The sequence below is a fragment of the Bufo bufo genome, chromosome 7 (genome assembly GCF_905171765.1).
Source record: "Bufo bufo chromosome 7, aBufBuf1.1, whole genome shotgun sequence".
NCBI lineage: Eukaryota > Metazoa > Chordata > Amphibia > Anura > Bufonidae > Bufo > Bufo bufo.
In genome coordinates, this window is record NC_053395.1 from 6,475,372 (window position 1) to 6,490,639 (window position 15,268).

The window sequence follows — 15,268 nt, forward strand, 5'->3', positions numbered from 1 at the left end:
ATGCAGTGTGTACAGATATATAGTATATACAGCAGTGTACTGATATGTGAGGTACGAGGTATAATAGATGCAGTGTACAGATATATAGTATATACAGCAGTGTACTGATATGTGAGGTACGAGGTATAATAGATGCAGTGTGTACAGATATATAGTATATACAGCAGTGTACTGATATGTGAGGTACGAGGTATAATAGATGCAGTGTGTACAGATATATAGTATATACAGCAGTGTACTGATATGTGAGGTACGAGGTATAATAGATGCAGTGTGTACAGATATATAGTATATACAGCAGTGTACTGATATGTGAGGTACGAGGTATAATAGATGCAGTGTACAGATATATAGTATATACAGCAGTGTACTGATATGTGAGGTACGAGGTATAATAGATGCAGTGTGTACAGATATATAGTATATACAGCAGTGTACTGATATGTGAGGTACGAGGTATAATAGATGCAGTGTGTACAGATATATAGTATATACAGCAGTGTACTGATATGTGACGTACGAGGTATAATAGATGCAGTGTACAGATATATAGTATATACAGCAGTGTACTGATATGTGAGGTACGAGGTATAATAGATGCAGTGTGTACAGATATATAGTATATACAGCAGTGTACTGATATGTGAGGTACGAGGTATAATAGATGCAGTGTGTACAGATATATAGTATATACAGCAGTGTACTGATATGTGAGGTACGAGGTATAATAGATGCAGTGTGTACAGATATATAGTATATACAGCAGTGTACTGATATGTGAGGTATGAGGTATAATAGATGCAGTGTACAGATATATAGTATATACAACAGTGTACTGATATGTGAGGTACGAGGTATAATAGATGCAGTGTGTACAGGTATATTGTATATACAGCAGTGTACTGATATGTGAGGTACGAGGTATAATAGATGCAGTGTGTACAGATATATAGTATATACAGCAGTGTACTGATATGTGAGGTACGAGGTATAATAGATGCAGTGTGTACAGATATATAGTATATACAGCAGTGTACTGATATGTGAGGTACGAGGTATAATAGATGCAGTGTACTGATATATAGTATATACAGCAGTGTACTGATATGTGAGGTACGAGGTATAATAGATGCAGTGTGTACAGATATATAGTATATACAGCAGTGTACTGATATGTGAGGTACGAGGTATAATAGATGCAGTGTACAGATATATAGTATATACAGCAGTGTACTGATATGTGAGGTACGAGGTATAATAGATGCAGTGTGTACAGATATATAGTATATACAGCAGTGTACTGATATGTGAGGTATGAGGTATAATAGATGCAGAGTGTACAGATATATAGTATATACAGCAGTGTACTGATATGTGAGGTACGAGGTATAATAGATGCAGTGTGTACAGATATATAGTATATACAGCAGTGTACTGATATGTAAGGTACGAGGTATAATAGATGCAGTGTGTACAGATATATAGTATATACAGCAGTGTACTGATATGTGAGTTACGAGGTATAATAGATGCAGTGTACACATATATAGTATATACAGCAGTGTACTGATATGTGAGGTACGAGGTATAATAGATGCAGTGTGTACAGATATATAGTATATACAGCAGTGTACTGATATGTGAGGTACGAGGTATAATAGATGCAGTGTGTACAGATATATAGTATATACAGCAGTGTACTGATATGTAAGGTACGAGGTATAATAGATGCAGTGTACAGATATATAGTATATACAGCAGTGTACTGATATGTGAGGTACGAGGTATAATAGATGCAGTGTGTACAGATATATAGTATATACAGCAGTGTACTGATATGTGAGGTACGAGGTATAATAGATGCAGTGTGTACAGATATATAGTATATACAGCAGTGTACTGATATGTGAGGTACGAGGTATAATAGATGCAGTGTGTACAGATATATAGTATATACAGCAGTGTACTGATATGTGAGGTATGAGGAATAATAGATGCAGTGTAAAGATATATAGTATATACAGCAGTGTACTGATATGTGAGGTACGAGGTATAATAGATGCAGTGTGTACTGATATATAGTATATACAGCAGTGTACTGATATGTGAGGTACGAGGTATAATAGATGCAGTGTGTACAGATATATAGTATATACAGCAGTGTACTGATATGTGAGGTACGAGGTATAATAGATGCAGTGTACAGATATATAGTATATACAGCAGTGTACTGATATGAGAGGTACGAGGTATAATAGATGCAGTGTACAGATATATAGTATATACAGCAGTGTACTGATATGTGAGGTACGAGGTATAATAGACGCAGTGTGTACAGATATATAATATATACAGCAGTGTACTGATATGTGAGGTACGAGGTATAATAGATGCAGTGTGTACAGATATATAGTATATATAGCAGTGTACTGATATGTGAGGTACGAGGTATAATAGATGCAGTGTACAGATATATATTATATACAGCAGTGTACTGATATGTGAGGTATGAGGTATAATAGATGCAGTGTGTACAGATATATAGTATATACAGCAGTGTACTGATATGTGAGGTACGAGGTATAATAGATGCAGTGTGTACAGATATATAGTATATACAGCAGTATACTGATATGTGAGGTATGAGGTATAATAGATGCAGTGTGTACAGATATATAGTATATACAGCAGTGTACTGATATGTGAGGTATGAGGGATAATAGATACAGTGTGTACAGGTATATAGTATATACAGCAGTGTACTGATATGTGAGGTACGAGGTATAATAGATGCAGTGTACAAATATATAGTATATACAGCAGTGTACTGATATGTGAGGTATGAGGTATAATAGATGCAGTGTGTACAGATATATAGTATATACAGCAGTGTACTGATATGTGAGGTATGAGGTATAATAGATGCAGTGTGTACAGATATATAGTATATACAGCAGTGTACTGATATGTGAGGTACGAGGTATAATAGATGCAGTGTACAGATATATAGTATATACAGCAGTGTACTGATATGTGAGGTACAAGGTATAATAGATTCAGTGTGTACGGATATATAGTATATACAGCGGTGTACTGATATGTGAGGTACGAGGTATAAGAGATGCAGTGTACAGATATATAGTGTATACAGCAGTGTGCTGATATGTGAGGTGCGAGGTATAATAGATGCAGTGTGTACAGATATATAGTATATACAGCAGTGTACTGATATGAGAGGTACGAGGTATAATAGATGCAGTGTACAGATATATAGTGTATACAGCAGTGTGCTGATATGTGAGGTACGAGGTATAATAGATGCAGTGTGTACAGATATATAGTATATACAGCAGTGTACTGATATGAGAGGTACGAGGTATAATAGATGCAGTGTGTACAGATATATAGTATATACAGCAGTGTACTGATATGTTAGGTATGAGGTATAATAGATGCAGTGTGTACAGATATATAGTATATACAGCAGTGTACTGATATGTGAGGTACGAGGTATAATAGATGCAGTGTACAGATATATAGTATATACAGCAGTGTACTGATATGTGAGGTACGAGGCATAATAGATGCAGTGTGTACAGATATATAGTATATACAACAGTGTACTGATATGTGAGGTATGAGGTATAATAGATGCAGTGTACAGATATATAGTATATACAGCAGTGTACTGATATGTGAGGTACGAGGTATAATAGATGCAGTGTGTACAGATATATAGTATATACAGCAGTGTACTGATATGTGAGGTATGAGGTATAATAGATGCAGTGTACAGATATATAATATATACAGCAGTGTACTGATATGTGAGGTACGGGGTATAACAGATGCAGTGTGTACAGATATATAGTATATACAGCAGTGTACTGATATGTGAGGTATGAGATATAATAGATGCAGTGTGTACAGATATATAGTATATACAGCAGTGTACTGTAATGTGAGGTATAATAGATGCAGTGTGTACAGATATATAGTATATACAGCAGTGTACTGATATGTGAGGTATAATAGATGCAGTGTGTACAGATATATAGTATATACAGCAGTGTACTGATATGTGAGGTACGGGGTATAATAGATGCAGTGTACAGATATATAGTATATACAGCAGTGTACTGATATGTGAGGTACGAGGCATAATAGATGCAGTGTGTACAGATATATAGTATATACAACAGTGTACTGATATGTGAGGTATGAGGTATAATAGATGCAGTGTACAGATATATAGTATATACAGCAGTGTACTGATATGTGAGGTACGAGGTATAATAGATGCAGTGTGTACAGATATATAGTATATACAGCAGTGTACTGATATGTGAGGTATGAGGTATAATAGATGCAGTGTACAGATATATAATATATACAGCAGTGTACTGATATGTGAGGTACGGGGTATAACAGATGCAGTGTGTACAGATATATAGTATATACAGCAGTGTACTGATATGTGAGGTATGAGATATAATAGATGCAGTGTGTACAGATATATAGTATATACAGCAGTGTACTGTAATGTGAGGTATAATAGATGCAGTGTGTACAGATATATAGTATATACAGCAGTGTACTGATATGTGAGGTATAATAGATGCAGTGTGTACAGATATATAGTATATACAGCAGTGTACTGATATGTGAGGTACGGGGTATAACAGATGCAGTGTGTACAGATATATAGTATATACAGCAGTGTACTGATATGTGAGGTACGAGGTATAATAGATGCAGTGTGTACAGGTATATAGTATATACAGCAGTGTACTGATATATGAGGTATAATAGATGCAGTGTGTACAGATATATAGTATATACAGCAGTGTACTGATATGTGAGGTATGAGGTATAATAGATGCAGTGTGTACAGATATATAGTATATACAGCAGTGTACTGATATGTGAGGTACGAGGTATAATAGATGCAGTGTGTACAGATGTATAGTATATACAGCAGTGTACTGATATGTGAGGTATGAGGTATAATAGATGCAGTGTACAGATATATAGTATATACAGCAGTGTACTGATATGTGAGGTACGAGGTATAATAGATGCAGTGTGTACAGATATATAGTATATACAGCAGTGTACTGATATGTGAGGTACGAGGTATAATATATGCAGTGTACAGATATATAGTATATACAGCAGTGTACTGATATGTGAGGTACGAGGTATAATAGATGCAGTGTGTACAGGTATATAGTATATACAGCAGTGTACTGATATGTGAGGTACGAGGTATAATAGATGCAGTGTGTACAGATATATAGTATATACAGCAGTGTACTGATATGTGAGGTACGAGGTATAATAGATGCAGTGTGTACAGATATATAGTATATACAGCAGTGTACTGATATGTGAGGTACGAGGTATAATAGATGCAGTGTACAGATATATAGTATATACAGCAGTGTACTGATATGTAAGGTACGAGGTATAATAGATGCAGTGTGTACAGATATATAGTATATACAGCAGTGTACTGATATGTGAGGTACGAGGTATAATATATGCAGTGTACAGATATATAGTATATACAGCAGTGTACTGATATGTGAGGTACGAGGTATAATAGATGCAGTGTACAGATATATAGTATATACAGCAGTGTACTGATATGTGAGGTATGAGGTATAATAGATGCAGTGTGTACAGATATATAGTATATACAGCAGTGTACTGATATGTGAGGTACGAGGTATAATAGATGCAGTTTACAGATATATAGTATATACAGCAGTGTACTGATATGTGATGTATGAGGTATAATAGATGCAGTGTGTACAGGTATATAGTATATACAGCAATGTACTGATATGTGAGGTACGAGGTATAATAGATGCAGTGTGTACAGATATATAGTATATACAGCAGTGTACTGATATGTGAGGTACGAGGTATAATAGATGCAGTGTACAGATATATAGTATATACAGCAGTGTACTGATATGTAAGGTACGAGGTATAATAGATGCAGTGTGTACAGATATATAGTATATACAGCAGTGTACTGATATGTGAGGTACGAGGTATAATAGATGCAGTGTGTACAGATATATAGTATATACAGCAGTGTACTGATATGTGAGGTACGAGGTATAATAGATGCAGTGTGTACAGATATATAGTATATACAGCAGTGTACTGATATGTGAGGTACGAGGTATAATAGATGCAGTGTACAGATATATAGTATATACAGCAGTGTACTGATATGTGAGGTACGAGGTATAATATATGCAGTGTGTACAGATGTATAGTATATACAGCAGTGTACTGATATGTGAGGTATGAGGTATAATAGATGCAGTGTGTACAGGTATATAGTATATACAGCAGTGTACTGATATGTGAGCTACGAGGTATAATAGATACAGTGTGTACAGATATATAGTATATACAGCAGTGTACTGATATGTGAGGTAACAGGTATAATAGATGCAGTGTGTACAGATATATAGTATATACAGCAGTGTACTGATATGTGAGGTACGAGGTATAATAGATGCAGTGTGTACAGATATATAGTATATACAGCAGTGTACTGATATGTGAGGTATGAGGTATAATAGATGCAGTGTACAGATATATAGTATATACAGCAGTGTACTGATATGTAAGGTACGAGGTATAATAGACGCAGTGTGTACAGATATATAGTATATACAGCAGTGTACTGATATGTGAGGTACGAGGTATAATAGTTGCAGTGTGTACAGATATATAGTATATACAGCAGTGTACTGATATGTGAGGTACGAGGTATAATAGATGCAGTGTGTACAGGTATATAGTATATACAGCAGTGTACTGATATGTAAGGTACGAGGTATAATAGACGCAGTGTGTACTGATATATAGTATATACAGCAGTGTACTGATATGTGAGGTACGAGGTATAATAGATGCAGTGTGTGCAGATATATAGTATATACAGCAGTGTACTGATATGTGAGGTACGAGGTATAATAGATGCAGTGTACAGATATATAGTATATACAGCAGTGTACTGATATGTGAGGTATAAATTACAGCTCGTACCTCACATATCATAGATAGATAGATACATAGATGATGTGTTCTTGATATGGGTGGGCGCCACAGAGGACCTCATGGCGTTTCATTCATTTTTGAACGATATTGATACTAGTGTCAAATTCACGGTATTATACTCAAAAAAAACAATGCAATTTCTTGATACAGAGGTGATGATTCAGGGTGAGACCCTGGTCACCGACCTTTTTGTCAAATCTACAGACAAAAATACCTTGGTTAGATTTGAGAGTCGCCATCCCAGGCCGATGATTGAATCTCTTCCCCTGAGTCAGATGTTACGTGTGGCTAGGATAGTTGGGAAAGGTCCATTGAGGGACCAACGTTTATGTGAAATGACCAGTAAATTTAAGGTGAGGGGTTACCCCAACAAGCTTGTTGCAGATAGCATCCAGAAGACAAAAGTGAGGATGAGAGATGGTGATCTGGTAAGATCTAAAAAGTCCTTATCTAGAATACCTCTAGTTACGGATTATTGTAATGGTAGTCCACAGGTGTCGTCCATTGTCATGAAACACTGGTCAATTTTGGCCAGTGGTTTTGACAAGGTTGAGGAATTTAAGGTTCCCCCACTGTGTTCGTTCCGAAGAAGCCGGAATCTGGGTGATAAACTAGTCAGATCTGATGTGGGTTCAAGTAGGATTGACTGTGCCACGTACTTTGGCTCGTCTCGGAAGGGCTGCTACCCGTGTCACGGGTGTGTGAACTGCCCATATATGTTAAAGGGAGAGTCATTTAGTAATCCAACAAATGGGAAGACAGTGTATATTAAACAGTACCTGACATGTGACTCAACCTACGCTGTTTATTTACTATCATGTCCTTGTGGACTATGGTACGTTGGAGAAACAACCTGGGATGTCAAGACCAGATTAAATCAGCACCGATATACTATCAGAAAGAAGAGGCTGGATTTACCTGTGCCTAAACACTTCACAAAAGCAGGTCATATGGAGCGCGATTTAAAATTTAGGATTCTAGAACAAGTGCTCTTACCCAGACGGGGTGGGGACAGGACTACACGTCTTAAGAGAAGAGAGCTCTATTGGATTTTTGAGCTGCAGACTCTCAAACCAATGGGGCTCAATGTGGATTTTAGGGTGATTTGATTCTTTCAGTATTGTTTTATTTCCCTACCCTTTTGTGTACTGTATGTTATGATTGTTGGTGACCTTTTTCTTTCTTTTACTGTTTTGTCCTGTGACCTATACATATTGGGGTTCTGAGAAATTCTACTTACCTCGGGAGTAAGGCTGTATTTAAGTGCAAGCATTTAATAATAGTGAACAATAACATTGTTTCTTTATTATTTTTTAGATCAAAATGAAACTAAGCTTTACAATTGGATTATCTCTGAATATACTGGATGAAGGCAGGATCGATCGGCAACCTTTTAGCGATTATGTTCACATATTTTTATAATGTTATATCTTGCATGATCAGAGTTCTGAGACCTGGGACCGGGGAGAGGGCGTGGTCTGATGACGATCGTGGGCGTGATCTTTCCCGGTTGACAGGTGTACGGAGCAGGGGCGGTGACATGAGATATGTGTAGTGAATGGTTGTTGTGATGCCTCTCTCCCTGGGACAGCTGTGGCTTGGGGCCTCCGAATGGTGGCATCCATGCCTGCAGCTGCCGCACAAGCCCGGGGTCTTCGGTTGCAGACCGCGGGCCTGAGAGACTGTCATCTGTTTGTATGAACCACGTGGACGTGAATATAATGTCTTGCTGAATATTGGGATGAGGTGGTAATATATATAGGTGGTGTATGCCACTGTTTTTGAATAAACCGCTGGACCCCTGTTTTGAGATGAGTAAATACTTGCAGCGTATGATCGCTAAATAGTCCATGACGTGGTGGGTTGTTTACACCTTGCGACAGGACACATGACTGTCACGCCGGCTATGCTGACTCCGCCCAGGGACGGGAATGGACATGCGCAGATCGCTTCTGCTCAGGTGCGGCCATCTTGGTTGTGGGTCTCTGAACTCTGTGTTACATTGACGGTCTCGCGGGACTGATGAAGTTCCGCGCATGCGCGCTTGTAATTTCCGGACGCCGTGTGATTCCTGCTCTCCTCCAGTATGTGAGTTTTCCTTGTACGTTTTTAATATTACACAATCACAGGCACCTGAATGTAATTATTAAGAATTATGTACACACATCACAATCAAGTGAGTTGGGGACACTGTTCAACTACAATATTGAATATGAATTGTGGAGTCGATGTATTACAAGTATGTGACACTCATTTGAGTAACCAGGATGAATTTTTTATAGATTACTTTTGTATAATTATGTAATGTTCTGTATAATCATGTAATGCACACAGTAATTATGTATGCTATTTAAACATGTGAGTTTGCACTGATTGTTATGGCTTGACAAAGGCTCCATTGAGAGAGCTGAAACGTTGCTGTCTGCACATGTGGGAATAAACACCACTTTTTCACCGTTATTCGTGTGCTGCCTTGGATTCTTCTACATATATAACTTACTGGATCAAGTCCGTGATCTACCCAAGGGATTGCACCTCTGCAAATTGTGTGCTGCTCATCTTTTTTTCTTTTTCTAGATAGATAGATAGATAGATAGATAGATAGATAGATAGATAGATAGATAGATAGATAGATAATAGATAGATAATAAATAGATAGATAATAGATAGATAGATGATAGATAGATAGATAGATAGATAGATAATAGATAGATAGATAGATAGATAGATAGATGGATGATAATAGATAGATAGATGATAGATAGATAGATAGATAGATAGATAGATAGATAGATAGATAGATAGATAGATGATAATAGATAGATAATAGATAGATAATAGATAGATAGATAATAGACAGATAATAGATAATAGATAAATAATAGATAGATAATAGATAGATAGATAGATAATAGATAGATAATAGATAGATAGATAGATAATAGATAGATAGATAGATAGATAGATAGATAGATAATAGATAGATAATAGATAAAGAAATGGAAGTTCAAGGCAGCACTCCTCAGTATTAGAAGTTGGGGTGCCAGCAGTGGAAACACCTTACCAAGGTGTATGATGTAAAATGAAGAAAGACACCGCGGCACATCCGTTTAGTGAAAAAAGTGGGACCCTTTATTCACCCATGCGACGTTTCGGTCCACTTGCTGGGACCATTTTCAAGCAATACAATAATGTGAGAATTCTGGGTATTTATGCAGTCATGATCAATTCACATTCATCAGTGACAATTAGCTAAACTTTACAAAAAACAGAATATCGATACATATCATAAAAATAGAAATGTGACCAACCCGGGGGGTGGCGAGAATCAAAACCGTGATCGGTATATGCAAAGATTTCAGATACGTATATATAACAATATTACCGTGAAATACATAAGTGACAATCAATAGTGCATCAATATCACCTGTACATGTGTAAGCATAACAGGACCGAGCGTAGGATCAGGCGTGCTCAATGGAGGGAGGATACAATGTAGCGTGTTGCTCCACATGGAAACGGCGTCCTGGAACTGCAACTGCGCATGTCCGTGACGTCACTGAAACGTCTCACGTGACCTCTCAGAAAAACGTCACATGACAAGCAGCAGAACGTAGCGCTGTCATTCAAAAAAGTATAGAAACAAGCGTCCTGGCAGTAAATTCAATAGATAATACAGCGATACAAGGATAAATCACCTAGGGTATGGTGTCAGGTGACGTGCTATCCTGCGATGCACCGTCACCGGGCATCTACGAGCAAAAAGGGGGAGGGGACAGCGGCAGCCATCACCCTCCCACCATGCTCGTCACGAATTAACCCCTTATCAGGTGAAAAAATCCTCCACAGTAGTAGATACGCTTGTAGCAGTAATAAATGTGTAGTATAATATGCAGTAATCAGGGAATGAGCCGCATAAGTCCAAACAATGAGCATCTCGCCTCCCGTTGAGCTGAGCCCATCCAGCAGAAGGTCCTGAAAGTGAAATAATAAAAGAATTATATTATCCAAATATATTCATTAAAAACAGAACAATTTTTTCGACACATATACCGACAGGGACAGAACCGGGGAAAGTCATATGAAGAGCCATGGCCTATATTCTACATTCAAGCCCTTCGGTCGAATGGTTTGTAGCTTGAAAATCCATTCGGACTCGCGTTTTTTGAGCATTTTAATGCGGTCACCTCCAGTCCGCGGTAACGGAACATGATCGAGGATCATAAACTTGAGGTCTCCCTCTACATGGTCCATGTCCGCGAAGTGGTGTGAAACCGGCAGGTCCATACGTTTTTTCCGTATGGAAAACCGGTGTTGGTTAAACCTGGACTTAAAGTCACAGGTGGTTTCACCGACGTATAAAAGTTTACAGGGGCACCATAAAACATAAATCACAAAACACGAGTCACAGGTCAAATAAAATTTAAGGGGGTAAGAGATCCCAGTCTGTGGGTGGATGAATTCACGTCCCTTCACCATGTATTTGCAGTTTACACAGTGAAGGCACGGGTAACTGCCACAATTTTTGGGGGCCAAAAGTAATTGACGGGTACTTTTTTGTGAGCCTATATTGTTTTTGACTAATTTGTCTTTTATGTTACGAGCTCTCTTGTAAGAGAAGAGCGGTTTACTGCAGAATTCAGAGATATTTTTATGTTCAGTTTTAAGAACTGGCCAGTGTTTGTTGAGAATTTTGTTAACGTATGGACTCGCTTCACAAAAAGTGGAAACGAAGGGTATTCTCTGGAATTGCTTCCGTTGTGTAACCTGAAATAATTCGTTTCTTTCTTTTTGTTTGATGCGTTGTAGTTGTTGCTGCAATACAGCGGCTGGATACTGTCTTTGTCTAAAGCTGTGTGTCATAGTTTCCAATGTTGTATTAAGCAATGTAGTATCACTGATTATACGTTTAGCTCTGATGAACTGGCTATAAGGTAATGACCGCACCATCGTCCGGGGATGAGCACTATCAAACCTCAGGACGGTGTTGCGATCAGTAGGCTTAGTATAAACCTCAGTGCTGAGTGCACCATCCGTGCATCGTACATTAACATCTAGAAAGTGTAACGTGTGGGTAGAGAATTCGAAAGTAAATTGTATGTCAGGAATCAGGCTATTTAAGTAATCGTGAAACAGGTGTAACTCGGAGGCAGTACCTGTCCAAATAACAAAAATATCGTCTATGTATCTCCACCACCCCAGCACATGGCTGAAGTGGTGGGACACATAGACGTGCTGTTCCTCCAAATGGGAGACGACCATGTTGGCGTAAGTGGGGGCCACATTCGTCCCCATGGCCGTCCCTCTGATTTGCATATAATAATCATCTCCGAAAAGGAAATAATTATTATATAAAATCATGCGTAATAAAGCCAGGAAAAAAGTTTGCGCCTCAATGGTGTAATCAGAGTTAGCTAGAGCGGATTCCACAACTGCCAACCCTATGTCATGTTGTATAGAAGTATACAGACTGACGATGTCGAAGGAGGCCAAAATGGCGTCCCTCGGCATCGTCACGTCTGATAACTTGGACAAAAAGTCAGTGGTATCATTCAAATATGATCTTGAGTTGACCACATATGTCTGCAAAATCTTGTCTAAAAAAATAGAAGCATTGCTAAGTAGAGAGCCACGGCCAGAAACAATAGGTCGGCCGGGCGGGCACTGTAGGTTTTTATGAATTTTAGGCAATAAATAAAATAAAGGGGTGACAGGATGTTCTATCTGAAGGAACTCGCTCAGTTGCTCATCAATGAGGCCACTTTGTATATGAGTGTTAATTAATGACTTAAATTCACGTTGTATATCAAATCTGGGATCCCTTTGGAGTTTAACATACACCGCAGAATCAGATAACTGGCGGGCTGCCTCTGTCAAATACATAGCAGTGTCCATGACCACCACCGCACCACCCTTGTCAGCAGACTTGATGGTGAGGGAGTGGTCATGGATTAACTGTTCAAGTGCCTGTAATTCCTGTTTGGAAATGTTGGGGTGCTGGATGTGATCCAAGAGCCCAGATTGTTTTAGCTCCTGTATATCACCCAGCACCGCATCTGAGAACACATCAAAAGCCTTAGAAGATATTTGAGGGGAAAAATCCCTCTTAATCCTCAATCCCCAGTCAGATAAACACAATTCATGCATAGGCTGAGTAGTAGAGCTGTGTACATTATGAAAATGGATCTTAAGTTTAATTAATCTAAAAAAATACAATAAATCAGCTTCCAACTCATACCAATTGGTGACACTAGCTGGACAAAAACTTAGGCCCTTTTCAAGTAACTGTACTTGTGTCGGAGTCAATATATGAGATGATATATTTACCACCGTCCGTTCAGTCAGGCATTGGTCTTTCTCAACATCTTTTGGCTTCTTGTTTTTACGGTATCGGTTTCTGTTTCTGCCGCCCCTTCTTGTGACTTTTTTCCGTGGACTGGTGGAGGCCCTAAAAAAGTAGCTGGATTATTAGTGATTGGATCATCCCGCTTTTTCGTTTTTTTCTGACTCAGATTTGGATTTGGTCGATTATTTTCATTCCAATTATAAACGTGACCCGTGGTGTAATCCATTGTGTCCCTTTGCCATTTTCCTCGCTTGGTCTCTTGGATTTCACTTTTAAGCTTGTTAAGATGGGGTTGAAGCTTATTGTAGTAGTCGTCAAAGTCCTGTGGGGACAAAGTTGCCCTTAATGAGGCCTCATCTGCGGTCTTATTCGTTGCTGTTGAAAATTAATCTTTGCGCATAAACTCGATGTTTAAAAGCATCAAATCTGAAGAATATTTATTGGAGATTTGTTCATATTTCGACCGGAATTCTAGGTCATTGGAGTACATGGAGGATCTTGGTTGTACACGCATCCCCCTGGGTATACGGTTGGTTTTAACGTATTCCACTAAAGTGGTGGAATGTAATTCCAAGGTGAGACTTTTTTTGTGTCGCGTTCATACCCTTTTTTGATGTCAAGCAGCGAAGGAACCGAAAGAAAGTCCACATGCCCGCACGATTCTGTCCCTGTCGGCTTCAGTGTACGAAAAAGTAGTCGGTGAAGGCTGATTTAACAGCGGATCCATAGATAGATAATAGATAGATGATAGATAGATAATAGATAGATAGATAGATAGATAATAGATAGATAGATAGATAGATAGATGATAGATAGATAGATAGATAATAGATAGATAGATAATAGATAGATAATAGATAGATAATAGATAGATAGATAGATAGATAGATAATAGATAGATGATAGATAGATAATAGATAGATAATAGATAGAGAGATAGATAATAGATAGATAGATAGATAATAGATAGATAGATAATAGATAGATAGATAGATAATAGATAATAGATAGATAATAGATAGATAGATAATAGATAATAGATAGATAATAGATAGATAGATAGATAGATAATAGATAGATAATAGATAGATAATAGATAATAGATAGATAATAGATAATAGATAGATAGATAGATAATAGATAGATAGATAGATAATAGATAGATAATAGATAGATAATAGATAGATAATAGATAGATAATAGATAGATAATAGATAATAGATAGATAATAGATAATAGATAGATAGATAGATGATAGATAGATAGATAATAGATAGATAATAGATAGATAGATAATAGATAGATAGATAATAGATAGATAATAGATAGATAGATAGATAGATAGATAGATAATAGATAGATAATAGATAGATAGATAGATAATAGATAGATAATAGATAGATAGATAGATGATAGATAGATAATAGATAGATAATAGATAGATAGATAGATAGATAGATAATAGCTAGATAATAGCTAGATAGATAGATAGATAATAGATAGATAGATAATAGATAGATAATAGCTAGATAGATAGATAATAGATAGATAGATAATAGATAGATAATAGATAGATAATAGATAGATAGGTAGATAGATAATAGATAGATAGATAGATAGATAGATAATAGATAGATAGATAATAGATAGATAGATAGATAGATAGATAGATGATAGATAGATAATAGATAGATAGATAGATAGATAGATAGACAGATAAATAGATATATAGATAGATAATAGATAGATAGATAGATAACAGATAGATAGATAGATAATAGATAGATAATAGATAGATAGATAGATAGATAATAGATAAATAGATAATAGATAAAT